The sequence below is a fragment of the Pongo pygmaeus genome, chromosome 13 (genome assembly GCF_028885625.2).
Source record: "Pongo pygmaeus isolate AG05252 chromosome 13, NHGRI_mPonPyg2-v2.0_pri, whole genome shotgun sequence".
Classification (NCBI taxonomy): Eukaryota; Metazoa; Chordata; class Mammalia; order Primates; family Hominidae; genus Pongo; species Pongo pygmaeus.
In genome coordinates, this window is record NC_072386.2 from 113,379,208 (window position 1) to 113,401,752 (window position 22,545).

The following is a 22,545-nucleotide window of genomic DNA, read 5'->3' on the forward strand; positions in this document are numbered from 1 at the left end:
ACAGTTCTTGCCTTCACAACGGTCAGTCTGTTTTGCAATCAGGAACTGGATGCTGCTTCTCTGCATCTCAGCTTTCTGCGTCCCAGGGCTGACACTGTGGGCACCCCCTGGGTCACTGGGCTCTTCAAAGATGTGATGAATCTTCTCGTATATTGGAGAGGAGAGTAAGAAAAATACTAAGGAGTGAGAGACCAGACAGCCTGTCCACACCATCTGAGGAGTATTTCGTTAGGTGACGTCCGTAAGGAACGGCAGGTTAGACTTATTGCATTATGTATTAACGGATGAGAATGGGACAATAAACCAGAGTTATCACATAGCAAAAAATAGAAAGGCAAACTCCAGCCTTGATGAGGCTGGATGAGGAAAAAATTTTCTATTAGCTTGGTGTAAAAGTAATTGCAGTCTTTGCCATTACTTTCAATGACAAAACTGCAATAACTTTTGCACCAATCTAATAGATCTGTTCCATGAGGAACTAGGCCACTTCTGCATATTTTGAGCTCCCTATCTTTGGAATGCTGAAAAGGCAAAGATGGAAGGCACAGGGATCTAAAGCCCTGTGACTCCAAGGCAAGCAAAGCTCCCTGATAATCCATATTGCTACACCCCTCCTTATGACCCAGGATACGTAGCCTGTCGTTTCTGTGCTTGCAGCTACACTGATGAATACTGACTAGTCACAGGTACGTGAGGCACCAGAAAACAAACTGACAATTTGAAATTTTAACTCATTATTGAGAAAGACAGAGGCAGAGCCAGGCATCCCAGAAACTAGTGATTCCAAGAAGAAAGACAAAACCAACGGTGGAGCAGAATCTAGCTGAGAACAGCCTGAGCCAGAGGAACTGGGTTCAATTCCGGATCTGAGGGACTTAAGGTGTCCAGAAGAGCTTTCAACCTAAACTAAGCAGGAAATGGGAAATTAGGCTGAGATACCACCTTCTCTGGAGCCAAGAGACAGGAGGTAAAGCTCTAATCTAATAGAGGAGTAAAAACTAGGCAGAAAACAGAGATTTCAGAGAACTGAAAAGAGAAAGACCCAACCTAAAAACAACCCTGCAGAATCCCTAAATGGGACATACCCACTGAAAGGGGCCTATGCACTCAACACTGCCAATCTGGGTGTCTTACAGGTACCTTAAGGTATATCAAGGTATTCTCAGACTCTCAATGAGGAGAAAGTAGAAAGGGAGAAGCTGGGTTTTCAAAAACATGGGCCCAGCTGGGTGCGGTGGCTCATGCCTGTAATCCCAGCACTTCGGGAGGCAGAGGCAGGCGGATCACCTTAGGTCAGGAGTTTGACCCCAGCCTGACCAACATGGAGAAACCCCTTCTCTACTAAAAATACAAAATTAGCCAGGCATGGTGGCACATGCCTGTAATCCCAGCTACTTGGGAGGCTGAGGCAGGAGAATCGCTTGAACCTGGGAGACAGAAGTTGTGGTGAGCTGAGATCTCGCCATTGCACTCCAGCCTGGGCAGCAAGAGCAAAACTCCATCTCAAAAATAAAATAAAGTAAAATAAAAATAAAAACATGGGCCCAGGAGAGATCCCAAGGTCAGGTACTGGTGCTGCAAAATCAGAGAACTGTTGTTGATTCAAGATCTGACAGAGCTGAGGTCCAAAGTCCCCTATAGCCTGTCCTCTCTGAAGGCAAGGAGGAGAGAAGAGGATATGGCTTTGTGGAATGGGAGGCAGAAATGGGAGTAGGAGGGAAGGAAATCAAAAGGATTCCAACATGTAGGAGCAAAGGATAGAGTGGAAGGAGTGGGTCAGCAAGGAGGCTGAAGACACTTGGCAATAAGACGGCCTCTGTTGGCAGAGGACACACCAGCTTAGTTCCCTACTACACATGTACATTTTAGGGAAGAGGTGTGATAGAGCAGTTTAAAACATAATTTGCAGTCAGTGTGCCTGGGTTTGAATCCTAGAAACACCACTCACCAGCTCTGTGACTCTCTGAATTTCAGCCTTCTTTGTTATAAAGGGGGAAATAGTGGTACTTAAAACATAGTGTTACTGTGAGAATTAAATGAGACAAATGTTAAGTACAGACTCTGTCTAATAAATGTTAGCTGCATTTTTCCAGTTTAGTCACTTTCCAACTGTCTTTGCTCATTCAGGGAAGCAGAAGCATGGATAATGAGTAGCTTTCCACCAGCACACTGCCCACCCAGCATTGTTATCCAATTTGGGAAGTGCATTCTTGCTGCCAGTGTGTACTCCCTGGTTTCACGTGGACCAGTGGCTAAGAGAAGGACACAACACAAATGACGAGGAAGCAAGGAAAGGAGAAATAATCTGAGATGACAAATGTCCACAATGTGAAAATTCCAGTAGAGAAAGATGAGAAGTAGAGAAATAGTCCACATTTCCTGTCTATCAAGGAAGAGAGTAAATACCTTTTCAGGTGAGAAGATGTGATTTAAAAGGCTTAGAAAGACTCCCAGTCCCTTCTGGTTCTTCCCACCACTGACAAGACCCATCATTAAAATGTCATTTCTCTATAGCTTATTGTGTGCGCAATAATACTAACCACGTGTATTAGGGTTTGACAAACTGTCACTCAACTGTCACTTGAGTCTCCAAATGACAGTGGCAGGCGGGGAAGAACAGCACACACACAAAAACCAGCCTCTACCCCACACACACACCCCATCTTATTAATAGATATGCAGAACTGTAATGACTTGCCCAAGGCATGAGAAAATATACAATGTTGTCAGATCCAGTTAAACGGGAAGGGACTAAGCTACTACCTCTGAGGCAAACATCACACTGATCTTAGAAACTCCAAGCTCAAGTCCAAAGGAAATCATAGCCCTTCACCCCCAGCAAACACAATGTCCCAGGAGTGAGGCTGAAAGACACAGAGAAGAAACTGGGGAAAGAGTCCAGAGAGTCAAATAGGTACATTCCCCAGGAGTAGGTTGAAGGGTAGTTGTCTCAGGTTGCAAGTATCGATTAAGATTTTCAATGTTCATAAATTCCAACTTTGCAATTTGTATCTCAGAATCTATTCCACGCCTTAGAAATTCTTTTATGAGTGCAATACACACAAAAACATCCATTGTAACAGTCTGTGAGGGATAGTATGGCTCCAATACAATATATAGTGTGCATATAGATCTAAGGAGAGAAAATGTTGGCTGGGGGATGAAATTGTTCAGAACTTTCGCCCTTTTAATTATAAAATTCATGTAAAAAATCATGTGTTCATTATTTTTAAATACAAGCAATATAATCTCACCACACCAAAAAAAATGGTAACTATGTGAGGGCATATGTTAAATAGCTCAATTTAGCCATTCCACAATGTATACATATTTTACATTTTTTTTACACCCACAAAAAATTTATTCAGTTCTAAGGAAAATATTTTCATAATATCTTTTAAATATATAATTTAAGAATTTTATGGAAACTTTCACATACTGTATATTAGCCATGTTTTACAATAAAACAAGTCAAACATCAAAAAAAGAAAAAACGGAAGGGTAAATAAGAGTGAGAATTAGGGGGAGGGAGGGAGGAAGGGAGGGAAGGAAAGAAGGGAGGGAGGGAAGGAAAGAAGGGAGGGAGGGAAGGAAGGAAGGAAGGAAGGAGGGAGGGAGGGAGGGAAGGAAGGAAGGAAGGAGGGAAGGAAGGAGGGAGGGAGGGAGGGAGGGAGTGAGGGAAGGGAGGGAGGGAGGGAGGGAAGGAAATAGCTAACTGAAAATTTTAGAAAATTAAAATTCCATAACACCATTATGGGCTCAATTTGTATTTTGCTAATGTATACATATTTTAAAACATCATGTTGTGCACTACAGATATATACAACTTTTGTCCATTAAATAATATACGTAATATAAAGTTAAATATGGAAGTTGCTTCTCACTCCAACCCACTTCAAGAGGCAGCCGCATACACATAAACACACACACCAAAATAAACACAATATATGAGTTATTTTTTGTTACAAAAATAGGATTATTCTATATGCATTGTTCTGCAACTTACTTTTGTCACTTAGTAAAACATCAAACAGTGGTATAAGAGTGATGGCATCACTTGGCAATAAATGGCTCCAGCTCTGCCATCAGACTGCCTGAATTCAAATTTCAGCTCTACCACTTACTCATGGCGGGATCTGGTAAGTTACATAACTTGGCTAAACTCTAATTTTTAATCTATAAAATTGGAAAAATTATAGTGCCTATCACTTAGGATTTGGGGAGAATACAGTGATTTTTAAAAACAGGCAAAGCACCTAGCTCAGTATGTGGCACGTACTGAGTGCTAATAATTGTTGACTAACATTAGCCATCTTATTTCTTTAGAGAGTGCATGCTATTGAGTAACAGGAACTGCACCATAAATTGTTTAGTCTTTCACCTACATGTGTGTATTGAGATTGTTCCCTCTATGGGTTGCTTTGTTTGGTTGGTATTACAAGCAACACATACTGTGTACTACACAAATATGACTCCTTCTAAAGGATAGAGTGCTATAAGTAGAATCATTGGATAAAGAGATGCAGATTTCCAACTCTAGATAAAGATGGCCAAAAGGCCTACACTGATTCACACTTTCAGTATATGTGAAGGTCTATTTTCCTTTGGATATGATCCCCAAAAATGTAGTGCCAATCTGATAACTTATTTTTATTTGTGGGTTACAAAGAAGTTTAGGCTTATTTTTTCCCAAATGTTCCAATTGTCATAAATAGCATTTATTTTATAGCCCATTCTTTTTCCATTGCTATGAAATAAATCTTTATGTTAAGTTTAATATAGATCATGATCTAAATATAGGCATATAGATATACAAAATACTTTATATTGGTCAATTTTTTATTTTTCCCTATGTGTGTCATTATCTTATTGATTATCAATATACTGTGCTTTTATTTGGGGTTAAAAAAGTTTCCCATCATTATTCTAATGTTTCCAAAATAATGTTGTCTTTCTTTAGCCATGTAATACTCTAGATGAATTTTAGAACAATCTTTTCAAGTTCCATTAAAAATTCCCTTCAGATCTTATTAGAAGTGCACTGGATTTTATTAATAAGGATTCATATTTTAAAATATAGTCTTCCTTTTCAGGAGTATAGTTCTCCACATATTCAGATATTCATTTTGTGTTCTATTATAGTTTCTTCTGATAGGTCTTACTCATTCTTTTATTTTGTCCCTCAGGTTAATTTCTAAGTATCACTTAGACTTTCTTGCCATTATCAATTGAAACCTTTTCTTCATTACATTTGTCTAATACAAAAAGATAATTAATACTTTTAGCTTTATAACGCATCTGGCCACTGGTGAAATTGCCATAGGTTTTAAAAGATTTTCAAATAATTATCTTGAATTTTTTGGTACACAATCATGACACACAAAAAATGACATTTTCTTCTTTTTTAATGTTTATGTCTCCTGATGCTTTAGTTTTGCTTTGTTACTCACTCAGTCAACAATCTCAGCAATGTAGCTTAATAGTGGTCACAGGGCTATCTTTGCCTTCTCTTTCCATGATATTGGTGGAAATAGGGCTCTTACAGTCTATGTTTTATAGTCCTGAAATATTTGAATGTTGAGAATGAGGACTTCATAGTGTTTTAATCAGAAAAATTAATATATTCAAAGAACTAATCTTGCTTACATAGGCTATTTCTGGGAGTACTCTAATTTTAACTGGTATCCTTGGACCAAAAGATGATAAAGCATTAGATCATATTAGCCAAAGAGAAATGCTTAAATAAACATTAGAAATGTTTTTTCTGAAGATGAAAGGAAGTATTATCTGAATTCTGCAAGTACCAAGGAGCCTTGAATAATTCTGTTGCTTAGTTTTTTTCTATCCCAACTACTACTACCATCTATGGACCTATGAGCAAGAGAGAAGGCTGAAAGAGATAACTTCATTCATAGGGATTCCTTGTATGACAGCATTCTAATTCTAAGTAGAATCCAGCAACCTCTTCCCCTGGGACACAAAAACAATAATAAGACTAAGGAGATGGTCAAGAAACAACCTCAGAATAATCTTTACAAAAGCAAACGAGAAGAACTCAAACAAATTAGGCCACGTAGAAGTTCCTATGAGCACATGGAAAACCTTTAGTTTCTAATTTAGAATACAGCTTGGCATCCTTTAACTCTCCTCTTGTTGAATTTTGCTATCTGTTTCTATGTAGTTTCAGAATTAAATGTTCTTTCAAAGTATAATAGCAGTAAGATTTTTAAAGTAGATTTGCGGTTGAGGAAGAAGCTGTCTTGGTCAAACTGCCCTTTACATCTCTCCCACTGCTTCTCTAAACCCTATCCAGGAAGTCCAGAGACATGGAGATAAAGAATTACAGCAGCAGCACCTCAGGCTTCATCCTCCTGGGCCTCTCTTCCAACCTTCAGCTGCAGAAACCTCTCTTTGCCATCTTCCTCATCATGCACCTGGTCACTGTGGTAGGGAATGTGCTCATCATCCTGGCCATCTACTATGACCCCAGGCTCCACACCCCTATGTACTTTTTTCTCAGCAACTTGTCTTTCATGGATATCTGCTTCACAACAGTCACAGTACCTAAGATGCTGGTGAATTTTCTATCAGAGACAAAGGTTATCTCTTATGTGGGCTGCCTGGTCCAGATGTACTTCTTTATGGCATTTGCGAACACTGACAGCTACCTGCTGGCCTCTATGGCCATCGACCGGCTGGTGGCCATCTGCAACCCCTTACGCTATGATGTGTTTATGAAACCACAGCACTGCCTACTCATGCTAATGGGTTCTTGCAGCATCTCCCACCTACATTCCCTGTTCTGTGTGCTACTTATGTCTCGCCTGTCTTTCTGTGCCTCTCACATAATTAAGCACTTTTTCTGTGACACCCAGCCTGTGCTAAAGCTCTCCTGCTCTGACACATCCTCCAGCCAGATGGTGGTGATGACTGAGACCTTAGCTGTCATCGTGACCCCCTTCCTGTGTATCATCTTCTCCTACCTGTGAATCATCATCACTGTGCTCAGAATCCCCTCTGCAGCTGGGAAGTGGAAGGCCTTCTCTACCTGTAGCTCCCACCTCACTGTAGTGGTCCTGTTCTATGGGAGTGTCATCTATGTCTATTTTAGGCCTCTGTCCATGTACTCAGTGATGAAGGACCGGGTAGCCATAGTTATGTACACAGTAGTGACACCCATGCTGAACCCTTTCATCTACAGCCTGAGGAACAAAGATATGAAAAGGGGTTTGAAGAAATTAAGAGACAGAATTTACTCATAGAAAGAACAAAATGTTGGCATGTCAAAATCAGGACATGACCTAAAAGATTATTATCAGTTTATCCTCCCTTCCTAACCCTTTTCCACATGGCACTCAAAGAGGTCATGAAAAGTGGTGTTGGAGATCAGTAAGAGAATTAACCTGGGAGCAAAACACTCAGTTTCTTTATATATATATATGTGTATATATGTGTGTGTGTGTATATATGTGTGTGTATATATGTGTGTGTGTGTATATATGTGTATGTACATATATATGTGTGTGTGTATACACACACACACATACATAAATATATACACATACTTTAAGTTCTGGGATACATGTGCAGAACGTGCAGGTTCATTACATAGGTATACACGTGCCATGGTGGTTTGCTGTACCCATCAACCTGTCATCTATATTAGGTATTTATCCTAATGCTATCCTTCTCCTAGCTCCCCACCCCCTGGCAGGCCCCAGTGTGTGATGTTCCCCTCCCTTTGTTCATGTGTTCTCATTGTTCAACTCCCACTTATGAGTGAGAACATGCGGTGTTTGGGTTTCTGTCCTTGTGACAGTTTGCTGAGAATGATGGTTTTGGCTTCATCCATGTCCCTACAAAGGACATGAACTCATCCTTTTTTATGGCTGCATAGTATTCCATGGTGTATATGTGCCACATTTTCTTTATCCAGTCTATCATTGAGGGACATTTGGGTTGGTTCCAAGTCTTTGCTATTGTGGATAGTGCCGCAATAAACATACGTGTGCATGTGTCTTTATAGTAGAATGATTTATAATCCTTTGGGTATATAGCCAGTAATGGGACTGCTGGGTCAAATGGTATTTCTAGTTCTGGATCCCTGAGGAATCGCCACACTGTCTTCCACAATGGTTGAACTAATTTATACCCCCATCAACAGTGTAAAAGCATTCCTATTTCCCCACATCCTCTCCAGCATCTGTTGTTTCCTGACTTTTTAATGATCGCCATTCTAACTGGCATGAGATGCTATCTCAGTGTGGTTTTGATTTGCATTTCCCTAATGACCAGTGATGATGAGCTTTTCTTCATATTTTGTTGGCTGCATAAATGTCTTTTTTTGAGAAGTGTCCATTCATATCCTTCGCCCACTTTTTGATGGAGTTGTTTTTTTTCTTGTAAATTTTTTTTAAGATCCTTATAGATTCTGGATATTAGCCCTTTGTCAGATGGATAGATTGCAAAAATTTTTCCCCTTGTGGGCCAGGCACGGTGGCTCACACCTGTAATCCCAGCACTTTGGGAGGCTGAGGTGGGCAGATCACGAGGTCAGGAGATCAAGACCATCCTGGCTAACACGGTGAAACCCCGTCTCTACTAAAAACACACAAAAAAATTAGCCAGATGTGGTGGCATGCACCTGTAGTCCCAGCTACTCAGGAGGCTGAGGCAGGAGAATTGCTTGAACCCGGGAGGCAGAGGCTGCAGTGAGCCGAGATCTCACCACTGCACTCCAGCCTGGGCAACAGAGCAAGGCACCATTTCAAAAAAAAAAAAATTCTCCCATTCTGTAGGTTGCCTGTTCACTCCGATGATAATTTCTTTTGCTGTGCAAAAGCTCTTTAGTTTAATTAGATCCCATTTGTCAATTTTGGCTTTTGTTGCCACTGCTTTTGAAAAACACTCAGTTTCTATCCATGACTTTGACCAAATACATATTTAATTTCAGGCTAGGTACTGATAGGAATCCATATTTTAGGAAAACCACTTCAGCTATCCTCAATAGACTGGCTTCCATATGGTAGAATAAAGCTTTTCTACAAATACATCTTCTATATGCCTGACAATGGGTCCCAGTCAAGGAGTTATAAATCCTGTTAGTCTTCAGAAGTGGAAACCACATAGGTTTGGTAGGAAATTGGAAAAAATTTTTGGAAAAGTGACATAAGTTTATCTTTAAAATGGACTGAATTTTGACAAAGGAAGTTCCAAAGGATGAGGAAATGGGCAACGCGTTTCACATAGTAAAAACCACCCAAGTACACAGAGGCAATACATTTTGGAATATTTTTTAGAAACAGTGAGAAACCCTGTGAGTCTTATTCAGTTTGAGGGTAAGGACAATCCAATCGAAAAGATAGAATGATCAAAAAAGAATATTTACTCAATCCCCCCAACACCAAAGTGTCATGACAGTACGAATTCTTGGTACCCTACCCCTTTTCCCTTTTTTTTTTTTTTTTTGAGATGGAGTCTTGCTCTATTGCCCAGTCTATAGTGCAGTGACGAGATCTCAGCTCACTGCAAACTCTGCCCGCTGGGTTCAAACAATTCTCCTGCCTCAGCCTCCCTAGTAGCTGGAATTACAGGCATGCACTACCATACCCAGCTAATTTTTGTACTTTCAGTAGAGATGGAGTTTTGCCATGTTGGCCAGGCTGGTTCCCTTCTGTTTCTTAAGAGACAAGGTCTCACTCTGTCACCCAAGCTGGAGTACAGTGACACAATCATAGTTCACTGTAGCCTCAAACTCCAGGGCTGAGTGATCCCCTTCCTTCTTAATTCCTCTGTTCTCCTTATGTCCAGCAACCTCACTAAGCTACCCTTTATATCTTGGAAAAAGCCATGTTTGTCAGTCAGGATAAGCTAGGATATACTGTGGAAATAAACAATCTCCAGTTGGATCTTAAAACTAAAGATGTATTTATAATTTGCCCAAAACATCCACCATAGAAAAATATAAGGATGCTGCTCATTTTAACCAATCAGGGATCCAAAATGGTAGATCAGGCACCATTGTGAACGTTGATCATCATTCTGTCAGAAGCTGAGAAAGACACTGGAAGGTTTTACGTTGCCAACTAAATATTCTAGTCCAGAAGTGACCCACGCCACTTCTGACCATAACTTTTTGTCCAAAACACATCCCATGACCCCACCCAAACAGAAGGGAGCCAGAAGGCACAGTCCAACCAGGTGCCTCTAAGATGCAGAGGCAGAAGTATTTGATGAATAGCATTAATGACTACTACACAGCTATATTAACACACAAACACATAACTGTGCATCAGGTGCTTTATTAATCCTCCCTAATGATGTTATTGTCAATAACAATAGTAATGTAGGACTTATACACTCTCTGGAAAATTTCTGCCTAAATTATCTCAGCAAGTTTTCATAACCACCAGCTTTTCTGGGTCACAGGCTTGTTAATGGCAGGACTTGAAGTTGAATACAAGTCTTTTGGCCTTAAAGATACAGCAAGAGGTGTGTAATGGTCTAATGGAACACAGGAACACCTAGCCTCCAACATCAGGGTTCCATTCCTGTCACTCTTTTCACTAAATCCTCCTAATTATAAGGAAGTAACCAGCAAGCCAGAAAAGAAATCTAATTTGCAGTAGCCTCTGTATTTGTTAAAGCACACCTGACTTTTACCACTATCTCCCACCAATCACTTGATTTTGAGATGCTGGCCTAGAAGACATATTTACTTTCTATTTCCTTTATTTATATGTCATAGTTTTCTCATACTCAACTAAGTGCCATAGCAACTTTAGAATGTGAGAATTCCTGGCATATATTAATAAATAAATTCACTAATTACAGCCTACAATAATTTTTAAAGCTAATTAAGCCCTTTGACCCCAAGAATCATAACTTATATTTTTCAGTTCTGAGATCAGCCTGACTTTTTTTCCTCAATAAATGCATGGCCACTAAAAAAAACATGATTTTTTTTTAATGAAAAACTTTAAGATATTCCCAGAAATTCAAACTAAAAGAAATTCTAAATAACAAGTGACCATGAGATAGCACTTTGGGATAAAAAAAAGTTTCCAGTCTACCCCTTTGGTAAATCCTAAACTTCTCAGTTGGAACTGGAGTGTTGTCTCTGTCAGGATATGATGCCAGTTTCCCCAAGTCACAATAAGGGACTGTCAGTGGGTAAGAAGCATCTGAAGACTTTAATAAGATTTTTTCTTTTCAAACATGAGAGCCCAGATGTTAACTCAGAAATGTGCTAATAAGCATCAGCAAGAGGAAAAAAAAATCTTTCTTGAAGGTAGATATAATCAGAAGAAGGGTCTACGCAGACCTCTGAGCATCTTGCCACATCAGGTGGCATGCTAGAATACAATAGAATAATAATACTATAAGCCTGTCCTTTGTTAAAAGAATTATAAATATACCGAGTCCTTTTAGTGCAAGTTCATTTCAAAAACATAAATATTAGAGATTTTGCTCAATACTGAACTAAAAAAAAATCCAGCTCATTGAACACATGTTGCCTGTCTATTAGAGCAAGTGATATCAACTAGCAACACTGTGTAGCATGAGTTCTGAGGAGAATGTGAGGGAAGAATACAAAGTATTTCTGGCATTGAAAAGTTTGATAGAGAATATATTATTGAGGGGGACTTAATAGGAGTAGTCATAGAATCCAAGAAAACAGGAAGCTTCAAGAGGCAGGGGCTATTAATAAGCGACAAAATATGATGAGAGTTTAATAAGCAAAGTAAGCCTGAAGATTGTCCATTGGCTTTAACGATATGGTGGTCATTGATGCCCTTGGTGAATTGGTAATGGAGAAATGGAAAAGGAGCCAGATTGGAATGTGTTAAGGAATAAATGGAGGTGAGAATCTGGAGACAGTGATTATAATTTGTGTCAATGTTGTTCTATTGTTTTGTGGCTTGCATTGCTTCTAAAGAGAAATCAGCTATCATTTTTATCTTTGTTTCCCTCTTAGGTAAGTTGTTTTTTTGTCCTGGCTGATTTTATTTTTGGTTTTTAACAATTTGACTATAACTCAGCTGTATATGGAATTATTTATGTTTATCTGGCTTGGGATTTATTGAGCTTCTTGGATCTTGGAAAGATATTTTTCTTCACACTTGGAAAAATTTAGTCCAATGTTTATTCAAATATCATTTTGCCCCAAACTGTCTCCTCTCTTTGTGGGGCTCTAATTATGTGACTGTTAGGCCTTGGAGGGCAGCTTAGATTTTTTAATCCCTCTAAGTAGCCTCATGAAAATGGGACAACTAGAATACTAAAACAAGAACAACTTGAAGACACAAAGAATTCCCATAAATCCCCAAATACAGGAAGCTAGAGACAAATAACCAACAGTTACATGATCCATATGTTTTTAGAATCTGAGCAGGAGGAAACAGAGGAAACCAACAGTATCTACCTGAGCTGAGAATAGGAAAAATCCAAATATTAATTAGCAAGTACTCACCAAAATTCGTGGTGGGTCAATTTAGGAACAGAAGTTAAGGCTTAGAAAGGTTTTGCCCATTCAACAATAGTGAATGTCTGGTGATGTCAGAGCAATGTAGGCCTTATGGAGGCCAGCATCCCAGAACCTGCAAGTACTCTGCCACAGCCAGTGATCATGCACTCTGCCACATGCCACTGCTGCTGCTGCTGGTACATGCGAACAAGGATGGATCCCACTGCCACCACCCATGAAATGCTTTGGCTGGCACCATCCATAAAGGTGTAGTCGCCAGTGGTACAGGAGCACCTCAGCCCTCAGTGCACTGGGTTCCTAACCTCAAGGAACCAAGAACAAAGTCAGGGTCCAATACCAGTCCCCCAGATTTAGAGCATGCAGTCCAGGAGTGGGGAGTTGAGCCTTGGTCCCCTAGTATCTTCTAGAAACAAAGCCAGTCAACTGAACCCACCTTATACCACCATCAAACCCTGAAGGTCATTAAATAAGGTAAAAGAAAAAAAACCCATCCAAACGAAAGCAGCTTCAAAGATTGAAGGAGCATCAGCCCACAAAGATGAGAAAGAACCAGCACAAGAATTCTGTCAGCTTGAAAAGCCAGGGTGCCTTCTTCCCTCCAAACAACCATACTAGCTCTCCATCAAGGGTTCTGAACCAGACTCAGATGGCCGAAATGACAGAAATAGAATTCAGAATATGGATAGAAATGAAGATCATTGAGATGCAGGAGTGTATTGAAACTCAATCCAGGTAAACTAAGAATCACAATAAAATGATACAGGAGCTGACAGACAGTCAGTATAGAAAAGAACATAACCAACCTGACAGAGCTGAAAAACACACTACAAGAATTTTATAATGCAATCACAAGTATTAATAGCAGAATAGACCAAGCAGAGGAAAGAATATCAGAACTAGAAGTCTAGCTTTCTGAAATAAGACAGGCAAGAATAGAGAAGAGAGAATGAAAATAAATGAACAAAACCTCTGAGAAATATGGGATTATGTAGAGAACAAATCTACTACCTATTGGTTTCCTTGAAAGAGATGGGGAGAATGGAAACAACTCAGAAAACAACATTTTTCAGGATATAATCCATGAGAACTTCTCAAACATAGCTAGAGAGGCCAACATTCAAATTCTGGAAATGCAGACAACCTCAGGAAGATACTTTACAAGAAGATCATCCCCAAGACACATAATCATCAGATTCTCCAAGGTTGAAATGAAAGAAAAAATGTTAAAGGCAGCAAAAGAAAAAGGTCAAGTCACCAACAAAGGGAGGCCCATCAGACTAACAGAATAATGCTCAGCAGAAACCCTATAAACCAGAAGAGATTGGGGGCAATATTCGAAATTCTTAAAGAAAAGAAATTTCAACCAAGAATTTAATATCCACCCAAACTAAGCTTCATAAGCAAAGGAGAAATAAGATCCTTTTCAGAAAAGCAAAGGCGGAGGGAATTTATTACTACCCGACCTTCCTTACAAGAGCTTCTGAAGGAAGCACTAAATATGGAGAGACTGTTACCAGCCACACTACAAAAACACACTAAAGTACACAGACCAGTGACACTATAAATCAAACACACAAACAAATCAGCATAACAACCAGCTAACATCATGATGACAGGATCAAATCCACACATATCAATACTAACCTTGAATGCCAATGGGCTAAATGCCCCAATTAAAAGGCACAGAATGGCTAATTCAATAAAGAGCGAAGACCCCTATGGGTATGCTGTCTTCAAGAGACCCAGCTCACACACAATCACACTCATGGGCTCAAAATAAAGGGATGGAGAAAAATATAACAAGCAAACGGAAAACATTAAAAAGCAGAGGCTACAATCCTAATTACGGATGAAACAGACTTAAACCAACAAAGATTTTTAAAAGACAAAAAGGGCATTATATAATGGTAAAGGGTTCAATTCAACAAGAAGACCTAACTGTCCTAAATATATATGCACCCAACACAGGATCACCCTTGATTCATTAAGTAAGTTCTTAGAGACCTTCCAAGAGACTTAGACTCCCACACAATAATAGCAGGAGATTTCAACAACCAACTGACAGTACTAGATAGATCATCAAAGGAGAAAATTAACAAAGATATTCAGGACTTGAACTCAGCACTGGATCAAATGGACCTAATAGACATCTACAGAACTCTCCACACAAAAATAACAGAATACACATTCTTCTCATCACCACATGGCATATACTCTAAAATTGACTGCAAAATTGGACATAAAACAATCCTCAGCAAATGCAAAATAACTGAAATTATAACAACCACTCTTTCAGGCCACAGCACATTCAAATTAGAAATTGAGACTAAGAAAATTGCTCAAAACCATACAATTATATGGAAATTACATAACCTGTTCCTGAATGATTTTCAGGTAAATAGTGAAATTAAGGCAGAAATAAAGAAGTTCTTTGAAACTAATAAGAACAAATATACAATGTATCAGAATCTCTGGGAAGCAGCTAAAGCAGTGTTAAGAGGAAAATTTGTGGTACTAAATGCCCACATCAAAAAGCTGGAAAAGTCTCAAGTTAACAACCTAACATCACAACTAAAAGAGCTAGAGAACCAAGAGTAAATCAACCCCAAAACTAGTAGAGGACAAGAAATAACCAAAATCAGAGCTGAACAAAAGGAGATTAAGACACGAAAAACCATTCAAAAGATCAACAAGTCCAAGAGTTGAGTTTTTGAAAAAACTTTAAGAAAATAGATAAAACACTAGCTGGATTAATAAAGAAGAAAAGAGAGAAGATTCAAATAATCACAATTAGGAAAGACAAATAGGATATTACCACTGATTCAACAGAAATACAAACCACCATCAGCAAATACTGTAAACTGGTCTATACACATAAACTAGAAGAAATAAATTCCTGAACACACACACTGTCCCAAGACTGAACCAGAAAGAAATTGAATCCTTGAATAGACCATTAGTAAGCTCCAAAATTGAATCAGTAATAAATAGCCTACCAACTAAAAAAAACTGAGGACCAGATGGATTCACAGCTGAATTCTACCAGATGTGCAAAGAGTTTGTACATCTCAATAAACTGGGTATTAAAGGAGCATACCTCAAAATAATAAGATCCATCTATGATAAACCTATAGCAAACATCATACTGAATGGGCAAAAGCTGAAAGCATTCTCCTTGAAAACCAACACAAGACAAGGATGCCATCTCTCACTACTCCTATTCAACATAGTACTGGAAGTCCTAGCCAGTGCAATCAGGCAAGAGAAAGAAATAAAGGGCATCCAAGAAGGAACAGAAGAAGACTATTCCTGTTTGCAGACAATATGATTATATATCTAGAAAACCTCACAGTCTTGGCCCAAAAGCTCCTTAAGCTGATAAACAACTTTGGTGAAGTCTCAGGATACAAAGTCAACATACAAAAATCATTTGTATTCCTACACATCAACAACAGTCAAGCTGAGAGCCAAATCAGGAATGCAATCCCATTCACAATCGCCCTAGAAGGAATAAGATACCTAGGAATACAGCTAACCTGGGAGGTGAAAGATCTCTACGATGAGAACTACAAAACACTACTCAAAATCAGAGATGACACAAAAAATGCAACAACATTCCATGTTGATGGGAAGAATCACCATTGTTTAAATGGCCACACTGTCCAAATCAATGTACAGATTCAAGGCTATTCCTATCAAACTACTGATGGCCTTCTTCACAGAACTAGGAAAAACTATTTTAAACCTCATATGGAACCAAAAAAAGAGCCTAAATAGCCAAGGCTATCCTAAAACAAAAAGAACAAAGCTGGAGGCATTATGCTACTTGACTTCAAACTATACTACAGGACTACAGTAACCAAAAAAACATGGTACAGGTACAAAAACAGACACACAGACCAATGGAATAGAATAGAGAGCCCAAAAATAAGATGGCACGCCTACAACCATCTGATCTTCAACAAAGCTGGCAAAAAACAAGCAATGGGGAAAGGATGCCCTATTCAATAAATGGTGCTGGGATAACTGGCTAGCCATATGCAGAAGACTGAAACTGGACCCCTTCCTTACACTATATATAAAAATCAAGTTGAGATGAATGAAAGACTTAAATGTAAAACACAAAACTATAAAAGCCCTGGAAGATGACCTAGGTAATACCATTCTGGATACAGGAATGGGCAAAGAATTCATGATGAAGATGCCAAAAGCAACTGCAACAAAAGCAAAAACTGACAAATGGGATCTAATTTAACTAAAGAGCTTCTGCACAGCAAAAGAGACTATCAACAGGATAAACAGACAACCTACAGAATGGCAGAAAATTTTTGCAAACTAGTCACCTGACAAAGGTCTAATATCCAGCATCTATAAGGAACTTAAACAAATTTACAAGAAAAAAAAAACAGCCCCATTAATAAGTGGGTAAAGAGCCAGCAGTTTACAGGGACTGCTGCTCTGAACAGCTACTGTTGCTGTACGCTTCTGCTGCTGCTGCTACATTGGGCCACCCCACCTGTGGGATAGCCCTGATCTGTCTGTGGAACACCCATTCTGCTGTACACTGCTACTCTAATAAACTTGCTTTATTTCAAAAAATAGAAGTGGGCAAAGAGCATGAAAAGACATTTTTTAAAAGAAGACATACATGCAGCCAATAAACATATGGAAAAAGCTCAACATCACTGATCATTAGAGAAATGCAAATGAAAACCACAATGAGATACCATCTCACACCAGTCAGAATGGCTATTATTTGGGATGTGGAGAAATAGGAACACTTTTACACTGTTGGTGGGACTGTAAACCAGTTCAACCATTGTGGAAGTCAGTGTGGCAATTCCTCAGGGATCTAGAACTAGAAATACCATTTGTCCCAGCCATCCCATTACTGGGTATATACCCAAAGGACTATAAATCATGCTGCTATAAAGACACATGCACACGTATGTTTATTGCGGCACTATTCACAATAGCAAAGACTTGGGACCAACCCAGATGTCCAACAATGATAGATTGGATTAAGAAAACATGGCACATATACACCATGGAATACTAAGCAGCCATAAAAAATGATGAGTTCATGTCCTTTGTAGGGACATGGATGAAATTGGAAATCATCATTCTCAGTAAACTATCTCAAGGACAAAAAACCAAACACTGCATCTTCTCACTCATAGATGGGAATTGAACAATGAGAACACATGGACACAAGAAGGGGAACATCACACTCTGGGGACTGTTGTGGGGTGGGGGGAGGGGGGAGGGATAGCATTAGGAGATATACCTAATGCTAAATGACGAGTTAATGGGTGCAGCACACCAGCATGGCACATGTATACATATGTAACAAACCTGCACATTGTGCACATGTACACTAAAACTTAAAGTATAATAATAATAATAATAATAATAAATAAATAAAATAAAATAATTGCTTCCAAATTTCGGCAATTATAAATAAAGCTGCTATAAACAAAAAAAATTAATAATAACAGATGCTGGTGAGGTTGCAGAGAAAAAGCATGCTTATACACTATTGGTGGGAGTATAAATTGGTTCAACCATTGTGGAAAGAAGTGTGGTGATTCCTCAAAGACCTAAAAACAGAACTACCACTCAACCTAGCAATCCCATTACTGAGTATACACCCAAAGGAATATAAATTGTTTTATTACAAAGACACACGCACGTGTATGTTCATTGCAGCACTATTCACAATAGCCAAGACATAGACTCAATCTAAATGCCCGTGAATGGCAGGCTGGATAAAGAAAATGTGGTACATATACACCATGGAATACTACACAGTCATAAAAAAGAATGAGATCATGTCCTTTGCAGGCACACAGGTAGAACTGGAGGTCATTATCCTTAGCAAACTAACACAGGAACAGAAAACCAAATACCACATGTTCTCACTTATAAGTGGGAGCTGAATTATGAGAACATATAGACACAAAAAGGGGGACAACAGACACTGTGGCCTACCTGAGGGTGGAGGGCAGGAGAAGAGAAAGGAGCAGAAAAAATAACTATTGGATATTAGGCTCAGTACCTGGGTCATGAAATAATCTGCACAACAAACTCTCATGACTTGAATTTACCTATATAACAAACCTGCACATGTACCCCTGAACCTAAAATAAAAGTTTAAAAAAATTTTTTTTTTTTTTTAGACGGAGTCTTTCTCTGTCGCCCAGGCTGGAGTGCGGTGGCGCGATCTTGGCTCACTGCAAGCTCCGCCTCCCGGGTTCACGCCATTCTCCTGCCTCAACAAACACTTCTCAAAAGAAGACATACAAGTGGCCAAAAAACATATTTAAAAAAGTTCAACATCACCAATAATCAGAGAAATGCACATTAAAATCACAATGAGATATCATCTGACACCAGTTCAGAATGGCAATTATTAGAAAGTCAAAAAATAACAGATGCTGGCAAGGCTTCAGAGAAAAGGGAATGCTCATACATGGTTGGTGGAAATGTAAATTAGTTCAGCCAATGTGGAAAACAGTCTGGAGATTTTTCAAAGAACTTGAAACAGAACTACCATTCAACTCAGCAATCCCGCTACTGGTTATATATCCACAGGAAAATCATTCATTCTGTTAAAAAGACACATGTGCTCGTACGTTCATCATAACACTATTCACAATAGCAAAGACATGGAATCAACCTAGGAGCCCATCTTTCCCCTCATCCCATACCTCTACTTCCACTGCCTCATTTTTCCCCCATTGAACTATTTATATTCTTCAAGTATACTCCTTCAAGCATTTGGTTTTAGTCTTCCTCTCCCTCTTCCATCAGGGTAATCCCGTACCACTCTCCCCATCCAGTCCTGTGATCTTTATTTTGATTCGTTTCTTCATTGGGTAAAATACTAACTGAGGTAGGTAGAATGATAACCATCCAAAGGTGTCCACATCAGAATCCCTGGAACCTGGGAAGAGTGACCGGTGCCCACTGCTGAGCAGCCATGTAGATAAGCCAGATTGTCTCACCCAGCCTCAGTTTTTCCCATCTGTATAATTGGGGAAGTAAAATCTACATTCTCAGAGAGATTGTGAGGCTCAGAAAAGCTAATGGATTCAAAAGAATTTTGTGAGCTGTAAAGAGCTACACAGACACACAAGACATGCATTGTGTATTTGATGTCTTTCAATATGAAATCAAGTAATAAATTCTTTCTGTGATTTAGTTCTAGGAAAAAACTATCTCTGACAAAAAAAAAAATTTTTTAAGTGTCCATGTGGTCCCTACTCTCAGAAATGGAAGATGGTAACTTCAATAGGCAGCGCTCTTTTACAGCAAACGATGAAAGCCTATGTTCAAATAATTTAAGACGAAAGGAGGATTTATTGTCTCATGTGACTGGAATAGGTCTGGAGTGAGGCAGGACTTAAGAATGACTGGTACTGGGGGCCACCTCAGCCATTCTCTTCCCCCTAGTTGCTCCCCTTTGTGTCTCTTTGCATATTGGCTTGTTCTCTCCACCTGCACATGCTTTCCCCACGTGCAGAAGAACATGGCTTTCACACTCTTCAAATTCTCTTCAGCTCAGTAGCCCCAGGAAAAAAGGAGTCTTCCCCTCCACTTTCACACTAAAACATCTTGGGGAATCTTTGAACTAAAACATCCTTTAGTCATAAGGATAGTCATAACATGGATCATATGTTAGGTCAGAAAGCAAGTCTCAATAAATTTCTAAAAATTTAAATCACACATATCTTCTCTGACTACAGTGGAATGAAGCTAGAAATCAACAACAGAAGGAAAACTAGAAAATTCACAAATATATGGAAATCATACAACTCTCTTTATTTAGGGTTTGAATTTTTTATTATTATACTTTAAGTTCTAGGGTACATGTGCACAACGTGCAGGTTTGTTACATAGGTATACATGTGCTGCACCCATCAACTCATCATTTACATTAGGTATTTCTCCTAATGCTATCCCTCCCCCAGCCCTCCACCCCCCAACAGGCCCCAGTGTGGTGTTTCCCTCCCTGTGTCCATGTTCAACTCCCACTTATGAGTGAGAACACGCAGTGTTTAGTTTTCTGTCCTTGTGATATTTTGCTGAGAATGATGGTTTCCAGCTTCATCCATGTCCCTGCAAAGGACATGAACTCATCCTTTTTCATGGCTGAATAGTATTCCATGGTGTATATGTGCCACATTTTCTTTATCCAGTCTATTATTGATGGACATTTGGGTTGGTTCCAAGTCTTTAACTATTGTGAATAGTGTCGCAATAAACATACGCAAACAACACACTTTTAAACAACCAATAGGTCAAAGAAGAAATCACAAGAAAAATCAGAAAATACTAAGAAATGAATAAAAACAAAAACACAACATACCAAAAGCAAACCATACTATATGGGATGTAGTGAAAGCAGTGCTGAGAGTGAAATGTATAGCAATAAACCCCTACACTAAAAAAAGACAGATGTCAAATTAATAACTGTACACCTTAAAAAACTAGAAAAAGAAGAGCAAAATAGATCCAAAGCTCACAGAAAGAAATAATAAAGATAAGGCAGAAATAAATGAAATGGAGAACAGCAAAATGAATTTTTTAGCCAAGGAAATAATATTTGATGTGTGGTAGCATGCTAACTTTTTCCAATATCATTTTCCCCTTCTTGCTGAAACCTCCATCTTTGAGCTGGTTATATTGCTGCCTAGCTAACAGCATTTCCCAGCCTCCTCTGCAACTAGATGTGGCCATGTGTCCAAGTTCTGATCCATGAGATGTAAGCAGAAGAGTTCTGAAGTGTTTCTGGAAACTATTAAAAGGGAGAGGCTGCTCTTTTCTCCTCGCTTTCCTCCTTTTCACTGCTTGGAATGTGGATGCAATGGCAAGAACTCCAGCAGTGATCTGTACTATGAAGCAGCTTTGGGAATGGGAGCTATGTATGGTAGAGGAACCAGATAGAGAGAGCCTGAGTCCCTGATATCATGTCTCTTCCTTACCAGTCTTGAACTTCCTTCTCCAGCCAGAGAGAGACAGAGAGCAAAAGAGCGAGTAAGAGAGCACCACAATGATGGGGAAGATTGAGAAGACAGCCTGGAAGGAATTGGTTTTCAAATCTGTCCTGAACCTCTAAACTTTATTCATAGAAGTCAGAGCCAGACTTGATTGTAAAAGTAGCAGTTAATGTAACTGTAGCCTCTGTCAGAGATTTCTTCAAACCCCTCAGCAGAGGAGCAGCTTATATTGAAGATCAAGCCTGCCTTTATTTGGAATTGCTTTCTCTCCCTTTGTTGGTAGTTTTCAGGACCCAGTGCCAAATGAAAATGTGAGACCCATTCCCTGGTTCAAAGGGTGTTAAGAAATTTAGGACAGTGACAGAAGAGCATTAAACCAAGCCCTGGGCCCTTCTGAACACAGGAAGCACACCCTTGAAGCTAATCCTGGCGCCAGGCAGTCTAACTACTGCAAAACTAAAACCTTATTTAATAAGATAAAGAAGTCAGGATTATTATTAGCTCCATTTTATAAATGGGGAAACTGAGGCACAGAGCTATCTACCTAACCTCATACAACCGGTAAGTGGTAGGCAAAGATTTAAACTCAGGCACTAACTCCAAAGCCCGTTATCTTAACCTAACATCCACCTTCTCCATTTTCTGCCCTGTAACAAACAAAAACTTCCATGCGTTCCATGCCTACAGCAGTCAGCACACCAACCTCAAGACCATTCCTATCTGCCTAGAGGTGAAGGAACTTACCCAGAGTCACACAGCTGGTGAGCTAGAGCTGGGATACAATGTAAGATAATGTGTCTTCAAAGCTCACCTCTTCACCTCTACACCAGAGTTCAGATCCTGACTTACCACTTATCTCACCCTCACCCTCACCCTCTTACTTACATCTTTTTACAAAAGTAAAAATTGAAGCTTACCCAGAAATAGATCCATGTCTTCATCTGTTTTCTGTTGCTTATAACAGAATACCTGAAATTCAGTAATTTGCAAAGAAAATGAATTTATCTCTTACAGTTATGGAGGCTGAGAAGTCCAAGGTCTAGAGGCCACATCTGA

At 39.3% G+C, this 22,545-nt stretch overlaps 1 pseudogene; it reads left to right on the forward strand.

Annotated features, from left to right (window-relative positions):
- Positions 1–3,947: 3,947 nt before the first annotated feature.
- On the forward strand, positions 3,948–7,262 carry LOC129044483 (olfactory receptor 1L4-like; annotated as a pseudogene).
- The last annotated feature ends 15,283 nt before the right edge of the window (positions 7,263–22,545 follow it).